General features: G+C 38.0%; 1 protein-coding gene across 29 annotated transcripts in view; it reads left to right on the forward strand.

Annotated features, from left to right (window-relative positions):
* Positions 1-12,149, forward strand: part of DLG2 (discs large MAGUK scaffold protein 2) — a 1,047,967-nt gene that overhangs the window by 822,147 nt on the left and 213,671 nt on the right. The gene's annotated exons all lie outside the window — the stretch shown is intronic.

A 12,149-nucleotide genomic window follows, 5' to 3' on the forward strand; every position in this document is an offset into this window, starting at 1 on the left:
CAGATGAATGATGTTAACTAAATTCTGTAAGATTTTCCCCTTGATCTAGCACAGCACCAGGATGTTTTCCTATATGGACAGAGACAGTATCTTCTTTCTCCTCCTACTTTCTGAGAATCAAACAACTATGCACTGGGACAGGGCTACCTGAGGTAATCTGTGGGGTCCTCTGTCACCGATTCATGACATTATATACTGCTAGTTTGCAATGCTGGTATTAATATTTCAGTGTCTCCCTTCAGTCCTGACTCTGGTCTTTTATACAAGGTTCTCTGCTGTAAATGGCGGGCGATCTCTTATATTGACCAGATTTTGTCTTGTGTCTGTGCATCGTCCTGCTGTCATTTTTCGTGAGATGTTTGCTTTCCCTTACGAGCAATTTAAATGCTTCTTTCTGCTTAGTACCTCCCACACAACTCCTGCCCACCTTCTCACTCACATCTGTAGCAAAAATACAATACGCATTTGAAAAAATGTAATGTTCCTCAATTTCTACTATGGAGTAGAACAGAGTTTAAGGACCCCATGCTTATTTATAGCAAATATTTATGCTTTATGTTTGTTACAGTTAGAACTGACTTTTAGATTGACTTCCCTTACTTTAGTGCAGGGAAGCTTTCAGCTTCCTAATTTAAAATGGCTTTTTGCTCATGGTAAAAGCAGTAAAACCACTTAGGGCAAAGAGTGCGTTTTGTGACCTAGTTGGAAAAGTACAAAAAATGGCAAATACTTGCATCTCAGGATTTTTGGGGTTTGTTTTTCGTAGTTTGTTGTTGTTTTGTGAAATTGTAACTGGCTTGGAAAATGTTTCAATCATCTTTATAGGGCATGGAACCTTTTCTGCATGGAGCATCAGTTTGTTACTCTTGTGTAATAGCGTTAGGATTAAAACAGATAATACTTTTGCCTTGCAAGACTTATTTGCAGAGGAATTGACCATATACTTACTTCCCTGAGGTGGTGCGGATAATGTGTGACTGTGCTCTAACATAGGAAAGTCTTTAGCTGCACTCGTCCATAAAGATTCACATGATTGGACTGTTTTAAAGAAGTAGAACTTGTTTGAAAATCAAGGGAGAATGTGTTGCTAAACATCCGAATGAGCAATACTGCATGCTAGGTGATATTTGTGATAGATCTGTAAAAAGAAAATCTCCAGAGAGAAATGGAGCTGTCATATATTAATAGGATAACACCAGCTAGAAGTGCAAGTAGGTTAAGCTCCATAGGAAGAAATAGTGGATTAATCTAAATTAAGGCATATAACCCTTTAGGCTCCCTCTGTAGCAAACAGAAAATGTAGCCCCTTCTGGACTATAATTTACCTTGCCCTAAAGTAGACATTTTGCACAGGTCAGATGACCATTGTGGTATAAAAATGTATATTCATTTTCACAGATTATAGAAAATTTGGCATGACATCTTTTTATTGCAATAGATCCCACCCAAACTGACCAAACATTCGTGAACCTTTTTTTGGTGGGCAATATGTAAAATAACAAGTATAAATCAGGTAATTCCAGATTTTATTCTGACCAGTAAGGAAGAATTGCCTGAAAATGAGAGAATGAAACACAACTTGCCCTTGAGTGACCATATGGTGTAGTGGCAAAGTTTATCATTTTGTGCTGGAGGGGAATGAGGAAGCTCAGAAGAATAACTAACATGCACTTCAAAACCAATCTGCTCTGCATTCACAGCTGATGTGGAAAATCCCACAAGGAGCAAGTTTTAAAGTAACAGCTAATTTAGAAGTGGTAGCTGCTCTTTTAAGAAAAAAACACTGAGAGCACTGTGTAAAAAAGGAATGATAGTGTAGTAAAAAATAAACCTCAGTACTCAAGAGGCTTTTGGTGCTGTGAAACTCAAATAATCAACATTCAAAAAGTGGAAGCTGAGCCAAGTTACTGCAGTTCTAAAAAGTTAAGTCCTAAAAATTTATAAATTTATAAAATTTTACCGAAGTAAAATTTTGGGACAAAGTAAGAAGGGCAAGATATAAAATGAACTGTAAGTAGTAAGAATTAGGAAAGGCAGCAAGGAAGTATTTGATAAGAATAGAAAACCAAGCAATAAATTCCTAAACAGTTGGAAGAAAGACTACCTAAAAGTGAGACTCAGAGACTTCAAATGTTTGGTTCATTTTTTGCTTTTGTCTTCTTTAAAAATGATCAGTGGTCATCCAGTTAGGACAGTTATGAAGAAACACAAGTAAGTCTTTAAAGCAGGCAAAGGTAAAAAGAAGTTTGACAAATAAGATGCTTCAAGACCAGCCGAAAATTATCCTCAGATACTTAAGGAACTATTCATAATTTCCTTCAAGAACTCAAGGAATATGTGGGAATATAGAGAAGCTTGCCCACTTTTCAGTGAAAACTTCTGGAAGAAATAAGCAGTATATTTGGAGCTTCTCAGAATACAACAGAAGGAGGAGTAATAACCCCTATGAATAGCTTAGAAATAAATTCTCAAACTTGATTTCATTTCCGAAAGGACAACAGCCACAGGGCTGGAGAAGAATCAATAGATGTTATCTTGCTACAACTTGCTGCCCCTGTAAGCTCCCTGTCAACATACAGTGGTAGGACACAGGACCCCAAAAAGTAGAGAAAAGCAAAGATGATGGCTTGGCATGATCTAATGAGAAGATCTGGGGCAAACAGTGGGTTAATGCGAGCCTAGACATTTCCAACAAAATTGGGAAGTTCTGGGATTTGAGGGTGCATTAGAAATGACAGTAGGTCTCTAAGAGTCCTCAACCTATTTACGTTTATATGAGATAATCTGCACCGTGCTCCACCATTTATCCACCAGATAAACACCTTTTACAATGCATGCAGATGTGTTAAGTACTTGCTGTCATCAAGATGAACCAAAAACCTTACCCGTGACAAAACTGAATCACCCATGCAACTTACCTGTACAACAAGAGGAGATTTTTAGAGGCAGAGAAGGCAACTGGACACCAAATGGACAGGAGCTGGGTGCAAATGGAAATCTATTATTTTGAAAATCCATTCTTTTATATATTTAAATAAATTATTTACTAAAAATAATCTTTTTTCTCCCATGAAGCCTTGTAATTTAGAACATATGTCAGAAAAGCCCTAGCATCCTCCTTGACCACAAAATTTCACTTTAATGAAGTATAAACTGTGTCAATGTAAATACTACCATTTGCAAAAACCCTTGGAGAAGACAGCTGGTAACAAACTGTCTTTCAGTGTTGTTGATAGATATACACCATCTGATGGCTACAAGTTGAACTTGGACATATTCAGCCTCAAAACATGATGTACTTGTTTTGTAGTCAGGGTAGTTGGGTTATATTGCCATGGAAGCTCGTAGACTTGTCAGTTTAGGACTTCAAAATAAAACAGATTACTTTCTAGAATACAAGCTTAATGGAGCTTCTAGGGAAAAAATTACCACCTATATATGCTGCATAACTATGTATGTTGGTGACTATAGAGCTCCCTTTTGTCTTCTGTTAATCTAGGCGTCTGTCTTCCAGCTCGATTTCTCTCTTACTCCCCCCTGCCCCTATATTTCTGCAATCTGTAACATATATTGTAATTGCCTTGATGCAGCAACCATTTTCTAAATTAACACCGGCATTTCCAAGCACATGATCAGAACCTACTAAGTTATACTAACAGTCCTCATGAATAAGGTATGTTCTTTTTGCCAAGCAGTGTTAGCTATCAGACCTGTCAGTTTTGTGTCATGCAAAGCTAGTAAATAGACCTAGACTAGACACTGTGTATTTTCGCTGTGATGAAATAATCAGTTGCTTCTAAAACATTCATTTTACAATTGCCTCAATGAGTAGAAATGATCCGATGCCAGACTGATTGCTCTTCAGTTCCTAATAGTTTAAGGAGGAGTTCACAATTGGTTCAAACGTTCTGATTTAGCAAATTTTGGTTGAAGACTGTCCAACAGAATTATGTCACATTTGATACACTGAAGATTTGGAGCAAGCTTTGCAGCCCTCAGTGACCTTTACTGTCAGCATCATAATGAAGGGAAAATAAAACCACAAATTTGAAAGCTAAACTGCTACCGCTGGACAAAATGGCTACATTCCCAAGTTTTATTCATTCAGAGATTTGCCCCAGGCTGGACTGTTGTACTTAGACTAGATTCCAGCCATCATTCTGCTCTAATGCCCGATAAGTTTTGGGTTCCTGAGTGAATAAAAAAATTGTTGCATGACATGAAATGCAAAATAATAGAAACTGGCCATCCATTAAACAAAGTATTTGAGGGATATCTGCAATATTTTATTGGGGGAGATTTTGGACATCCTTTTGAAAAACAACAAGAAACAAACAAACCGAAAAACACCCACAAAATTGATCACAAGATAGATATGCCTTTATTTGAACAAGCAAAAGTACTTATAGAATACAAAAGCTATTTCCTTTCCATTGGTTTTAAAAAACATGCCATATCTGAGAGCATGGAGCATCATCTATTCCAGGTATCTGTGTCATATAATCCTAATCTGTAGAGCCACAAAGAAACTATGAATGTTGTGACTCAGGTAGTTTTAATGTAAAATGTCAATACTGAACACTTCATCTTGAGTTGAGGATCCCCGTCAGCTGCCATTCAACCATTGATACATTGCCCCGTGGTCACTGGAATGAATTCAGTGTAGATTTGCAGTGACACAAGCCAATGCCCATCTCACCTCTCCAGACCATGTTGCCATATTCTGTGGTCATGGCACTATGGAAAAACCTATCAAATGGAGATCAAGGCAAGGATTTCAGTTTTTGAATTCACTGCTAATTCCGTGCTTGGCATCAGACAAATAACCAAAGCCCTTCTGTCTCTAAGCAGCCTCTAAAATTGTTTTAACTTGCTATTTCATTTCCTGAGTATCAATTGCTTATTGGCTTTAGATGCAATTAAGTTCTTATCATCTTTGAGTTATAAGGCACTTGTTAAAATGGAAACCTTCCTTTCAGAAGCAGAAGAATGGCAATAATTATTTCTGCTTACACCATCCTTTGAAATTCAAATGTGAAACAAGAACCCTGGAGCATTTTGAGGAAAACTGATCAATGGTAGTTTAGCTATATACGTGTGCTGGAAGGAAAAATACCTTTTAGAACTGTGTTGAAGCCAAAGTATTTGGAATAAATGCTGCTAATAGGGGAATTTGTGAATGACCCAGGATGAGAGCAGGAGACAGGGAAATCCAAATGCTAAAAAAATAATTTAGAAGAATGAGGATTATTTCACAAAGGCAGGAAAGTGAATGGAAGTAACAGTCATGTAAAGTAAAACCTGTAGGAGGGAGGAGGAACAGTTTGATATCTTATCAGTTTGGAGTAGGAAGATATGAGGAACTGCAGAGGAGAAGCAATGTGTGAAGACGTGAAGATGACGATGTAGTGAGATCCAGGAGACTAGCGGTGGCAGAAATGTAAGGGTGTTTGACCACACAGGGAAGGCAGATAAAAAAGCAGCAACTGGATTTGAATTTAAGAACTAATGATGAGCTCTGTATTTTAACATAAATGAATATTCTTTGTTCTAAGTATTGTGTTTGGTGGATGAGTGTTTTATGTATTAGAATTAATGAAAATGATATGAATATCTATGTAAGAATTGGTCAATAAATATTGGCCTGTGTTATTAGTTAACACTGTACTCATATTTTTCACTGGTAATACAAGTTGTCTTAATATGAAGAGACTACTTGTGTGTCTCTGTCTAAACTTTACCATTTAGCAATGAAACAAAATGCCATTGATCACTTCATAGTTGCTGAATCACATCCAGTCCAGGTTGGTAATGGAGCTAACTGGTGTCTATTTAGTGATCCAAATGAAAAAAAGCTTCATGTTCATTCAGGCTCCAGTAAACCTATGTGTCCTTTTCAAAAGTTATCATTTGTTTCAAACGCAGTTCAAACAGGTTTTAAGAAGTTCTGATGGAACTGAGGAGAAGTGGCTCTTAAGCTGTCACTGCAGTGAACTCTTCAGTGAAATTATTCCAGTCTTAAAGTTTGCCAATCTGGCATCATTCACAAAAGCTTCAATCTGAAGCAGATTTTCTATCAGAAGAATTTCTATACAGTTTGGATTAAAAAGAATAAGTCTTTGACTATGGTTATAGGTTTAGCAAGTACTATGTGGAATGATTCATATAGTCCGGTGAGTCATAAAGCTTGTTGATTCCTACTGGAAAAGGCAGTGTGTGCAAGACACCTCTTCAATAACATAATATTAATTTTCTTCCTGCTTCGAAGATGTAGTGCTTTGATACCTCTTTCAGCTGGTTTATCTGCCTCCTTAAACTTCCTGGCAGAAAAAGGCGTACTAAATGATAAAGCTCATACCCCCACTGTGGTTCTTGTTTTCCAGAGAGAGAAGAATTTGCCTCTAGAATACCCAGTTCACCAGAGCATAAAGACCAGCTTCCTAGAGGCAAAAGTCATAACTCTGAGGTAGCAAGACAAGGAAAATTGAAAAGGTCATGGAAATTGCTGGCCCATAAAAAGAGAAAAAGAGAAAAGGAGGATGCTGGGCATGGAGAACTGCAGACATGACACAATATTATGTTTTCAGTGGAGTTCAGGATGAGATAACCGGTGTGTCTATATGTGCAGAACTAAGGACTTCTATCAGATCAGAAGTGCAGGCAGAGAAAATATTAGGAAAAGTGAGAGAAAAGCAATAAAGCGAGCCTGAAAATTTAAAAGAAGCTAAGCTGGAGAGTGAAGATTCTTTTCCATCTGTGCATTTTTCCTGTCTTTCTATTTCTAAGTTTTTCCTTCACTAGCAAGGCAAAAAACTCCCCTAGATGAACATTTTTTCCCCTGGAGTGCCGTTTCCCACGGCCATGCCCCCAGCCAAGGTTTACGGAGTGGTCAGGGGTGCTGAGTGTTCTCAGCCCAGCCGGCTCCTTCCTACAGGGCTCTACAGAGCTTCAGCCTCAAGCTGGATGTGTGGGCTTCACTTTGCAAAAAGATGACCCATCTTAGCTGAAAGCAATTGTTGTTCAAAGGCTGTGTTTGGCTACATGCACAAGCTTCTTAGAATTCATAGAATCACAGAAGCATTTTGGCTGGAAGAGACTCTCAGGATCACTGAGTCCAACCATAACCTAACCTAACTGTAGCACTAAACCATGTCCCTAAGAACCTCATCTACGTGTCTTTTAAAACAAGTCCAGAGATGGCGTCCCCACCACTTCCATGGGCAGCCTGTTCCAGTGCCCAATGACCCTTTCCGGGAAGAATTTTTTCCTAATATCCAATCTAAACCTCCACTGATGCAACTTAAGACCATTTCCCATCATCTTATCACTTGCTGCTTGGAAGAAGAGACCAACATACTCCACGCTACAACCTTCTTTAAGGTAGTTATAGAGCACAATAAGGTCTCCCCTCAGTTCCTTTTCTCCAGGCTGAACAGCCCCAGGTCCCTCAGCTGCTCCCATCACACTTGTGCTCCAGACCCTTCTCCAGCTTTGTTACCCTTCTCTGAATTCGCTTCACCACCTCAATGTCCTTCTTATGATTAGGGGCCCAAACCTGAACACAGGATTCAAGGTTTGGCCTCACCAGTGCGAAGTACAGCAGCACAATCACTGTCCTGCTGGCCACACTATTCCTGATACAAGCCAGGATGCTGTTGTCCTTCTTGCCACCTGGGCACACACTGGCTCATGTTCAGCCACTGTCCATCAACACCCCCAGGTGCTTTTCCTCCAGGCACTTTCCAGCCACTCTTCCCCAGCCTGTAGCGCTGCCTGGGGTTGTTGTGACCCAAGTGCAGGACCTGGCACTTGGCCTTGTTGAACCTCATACAATTGGCCTCAGCTCAACGATCGAGCCGGTCCAGATCCCTCTGTATGGCCTTCGTACCCTCCAGCAGATCAACACTCCTACCCACTTTGGTGTCATCTGCAAAATTACTAATTCAAGTATTTTCTCTGGAGTGTGTCAGTCATCAGAGTCGAGTGGGCCATTGTGCGGAATGATTATGTCACCTGCTTGACAGGAAGGTTTTCCCCAGATATGCTTGGGGCAGGTTGTCCCTAATGTGTGTTTTTCCAATGTTCCCTCTCTTGCTGGAACACTGTATTTCCATCACGTAAGGGTCAGTGCTATATATTCCATTTCTAATGACTAAGCAGAACTGCTGGAGAACACGGCTCAGCTTTCCTCATCTCTTTTTAATGTGCTTGAGATTACTTAAGTTGACATGCAAAGTTAAGGCAGATAAATAGGGTTCCTTGTAACTTCTCTTAATGCAAACAATGACAATATTAGTTGTAGAGAGCTGTCTTTATTCAAACTTCCATTTGCATTTTTTCAAACACCAAAAGCTCTAATTTTATGAGTTCAACAAAGAAAATAACTCAGCCACAATTTAATAAATCTCCTGTATTTTTTTTCCATGGTAAAAAGGTACCATTTCATCATCACCTTTTAATCTACGGTGTAAGTTCACTATATCAGTGACAATTCAAAGAAGAAATGAAAATAAATCCTTTATGTTTCCTCCCCAGAGAAGGGATGTATTTTTCTTTTCTTTTCCCATTCCACAAGGCATTCTGAGTGTTCATTTAATCACTGTGCAAAGACAAAATAAGTTGGCTTAAATAAATAAATGGCTAAATAAAACATTATTTTGCCAGCCTCTATTTGAACAAACTACATATGAATCATACTCAAGCAGTCTAACAGAAGACAACCAGACCATAGTAAGTTTTTAAAATGCTCTGTTCCAAATTGAACCTATTTTTACTAATATGGGCCGTTAAAATATTTGAAAGGGAATATAACTCTTCCAATTTTAGAAGAGTTTCATCGATGAAAAATAGAAATCTTATATTTCATTTAGATTATGATTCAGTATTTAATGAAGTAGATCACACTTTACTTGGAGTCAATGACTGCAAAGGCAATTACTATAGTTACTATGAACTATAGTTGCATCTTTTTCTTAGTCTTCTCTTTGTAAGCTAACTGCTTTTTGCTACAGCATGTAGAAGAGACAGACTTCTGTATAAGCTGGAGGCTCTTCTTATTTCCATTATGTCAAATTCATTTTAGAGTTAGGCATCACAAATTGTGCAGTCAAGTTCATTCTGGGCCAAGACATCAGGATTGTGCAGTCAAGCTCAAAACAGCAGGGCTATTTTGCTTATTGTGTAACATTTCTTAAAGGAAGCCAGCCTATTTAATAGGGTAAAAAAAAAAAAAAAGTATTAAACTTTCCTGCAAACACTTGCAAATTTTTCTGGAAACATTTTTCTGTTCTTAACATAAACAAACATAAACAACATTAAATTAATTGAAAGTGGTAATCGAAATCAAATTTAACAATTCGCAATGTAATCATGTCAGGGAAAAGTATCACTGTACACAATTGCTATAATTCAGACATTGTTTTGGAGGAAGAGGCAAGACAGAGTATTTGTTTCACCTCTTCTGAAACTCATGTTCATTTTGGTCTGAAGGTAAGAATTTGATTAAAATGTGTATATTAATAGTGTCTTTCAGCAAGCTGCTTGAATATGCTTTTTTCAACCAGAAGTTTTGGGACTTGATCACATTTTCTTTTACATATTGAGAAATAATACCCAGAAATCAAGTTACTATCTATTCTTCTTGTTCATTAGAAAGTCAGACAAGTTATAAGTCCTTTCTAAGTTTAACATCTATTATTCTGCAGTGAGATCTTGCCAGGTATTGGTGAGCTAAATAGCATGCAAACAGACTTCTACCAACTTATTTGGCCATGATTGTTTGATTTTATTGTGTGGCTGTTGTATCTTCAAGAGGGTGATCATTATTCTGGCATCTTAGTGTGGTCAGGTCATTACTTAACATAGTGTTGTGCATTAACATATATTAAATTTGATGGCACTGAAACTCTGATTCTCTCCTTTGTTTCTTGGAATGCACAATTCCTAGACTTAATTTCAGTGAGTTTTTTGCAGGAGCCTATGTTAGTCTTGCCATCCACCAGACTTGAGGTTTATGTACACAATTTTGATGAAAGCATTTGAACTTTTGACTGATTTTTTTTGAAAGCTTCCACCAGCCAGTTTTACATCAATTTCTTCCAAAAAGGAAGATGGGACAACTGATAACTCTTGTGTTGGACAAATTATGAAGTTTATTATCTTACATTTGCCCTATGCTCAGAGTTTCTTTATAGAAGCATTAGAGCATTACTTGTGAATAAAGATATTCACTTCCCTTTACACACTCTAGATGGAAATTGTAAAAGCAACATTAATTTTGTGCATTTCAGATGACAAAAAAGTAGAAGTTATTAGTATATCAGCATATAATGCTTTGAATTCTACGAGCCGAAGACACTAATGCATGACAGTACTAGAATTATTACCAATTTATTGTCACAGCTTACATTCAGATTGTCTGTATGATTGTAATGACACGGGAATCCCCACATACCTCTTCTCATAAAGCATTATGTTCTGGCACAGACATTTGCTTCGAACGTTTCTTTAGGTATGCGCTTTTTCCTTCGTTATCATAAAGGAAAACAAACAAAACAAAACAAAACAACCTAATTGAGGAAAGATGTTTTTCTAGACAGGTTGAACTGGGAAAACTTTGATTCTTAAGGAATTATATTTTCAGAAACCTGAAACCTCAGCTAGATAATTACACTTGTGTGTACAGTCAACAGTTCTACAGCATCACTCAGTCTTTTGGATCAGACACTCTGAGATCTCCTAGGGTTCATATTATTGCTATCACAAATTAGTTTTTTTAAGATTAATAGTTTTGTCATGCAAACGTGGAAGAAATTTTTTACCCTGAGGGTGGTGAAACCCTGTCCCAGGTTGGCCAGAGAGGTGGTGGATGAACCATCCCTGGAGACATCCCAGGCCAGGCTGGACGGGGCTCTGAGCAACCTGATCTGGTGAAGATGTCCCTGCTCATGGCAGCGGTGGCACTGGGGGAGCTTTGAAGGTCCCTTCTAACCCAAACTGTTCTATGATTCTATGCTAAAAAATTGTATTCACAAAGCATTGCATTCTCTAAAATTCGGTGAAAGATGGCAAGTTAAGAAGGGACAGTTTCTAAATGTATTTGATCAAAATAAATGTATTCATAATGGATTCAATACCCGTTATTTGTGAAGTCCTCGGGAAGCAAAATTTATTTTAGTAAGGCTTAGAAAGTTGTTAACTTTGAAATAAAATAAAATCCATATTTTCAATGTTTGCTTATCCATCTTATGTTAGTACTTGATAAAAATCAACACAAACCTGCTATTGCTGAGAATTTGGGGTCTGTGTTTTAGCCTGTTTGTCTGTGAAATCTATGGCATTGTTCTTTCTCTTCCACTCACCCTTTATTTCCTTACTTTCTTCTTTTATTTTCTTGAACAATCAGAAACGGATTTCTGTCCTGCTGAGCCTGTTTACATGTCACAGTTTTCCTGTACTTCACTGAAATGTTATGAAGGCAAAACCTTTAGAAGTGAGGAGGAAAGTCAAAAAAAAAAAAAAATCAAAAAAAATCTCACATACTTCAATATAGACAGACAGTAACACTCCCCCTGAAAAGCAAGATTCAAATTACTGGAACAGTTAATAATTCTATATACAAATAGTGCCTGTTTCTTGGGATGTTGTTGACAAAATATTCAATGTCACAACTCCAGATCAGAAGAGATCTGAAGCTACCCATGAATTTCATAGGTGGTTCCCTACTCTGTTCTGCTCTGTTCCACTTCACTGCTTTTTCAACCAAAAATGATCATCAGGTCAGAGAAACCCCATGGAGAGACCTTTCAGTGTCCAACAGGCAGAGGTGGCACAGATGTACCTGGCAGAGACTCCGTTGCTGTGATGTTCAAGATACAGGGATATTTCTAGGCAATAAGAAGAGGGGTTGCATGAAAACAAAATGGTAAATGGTGTTTCTGCTCTGGAAGTTCTCTAACTAGCAGTTTTTGTTAGAGATGCTCTATATACCTCCAGGTTCTCCTGATGCTACAGACCGGGCTTTTAGAGTCTGGCTGAAGGTGCAGTTTTCTTGCCCATGGTATTTGACACCGACCTTCGAGCACCACAGAAAATTTATCTTTTCACTTTTAGATATAAAATGAAATTGATCGATGAAGAAATTACCAAAA

Source organism: Patagioenas fasciata, chromosome 1 (genome assembly GCF_037038585.1).
Source record: "Patagioenas fasciata isolate bPatFas1 chromosome 1, bPatFas1.hap1, whole genome shotgun sequence".
Taxonomy (NCBI): Eukaryota; Metazoa; Chordata; class Aves; order Columbiformes; family Columbidae; genus Patagioenas; species Patagioenas fasciata.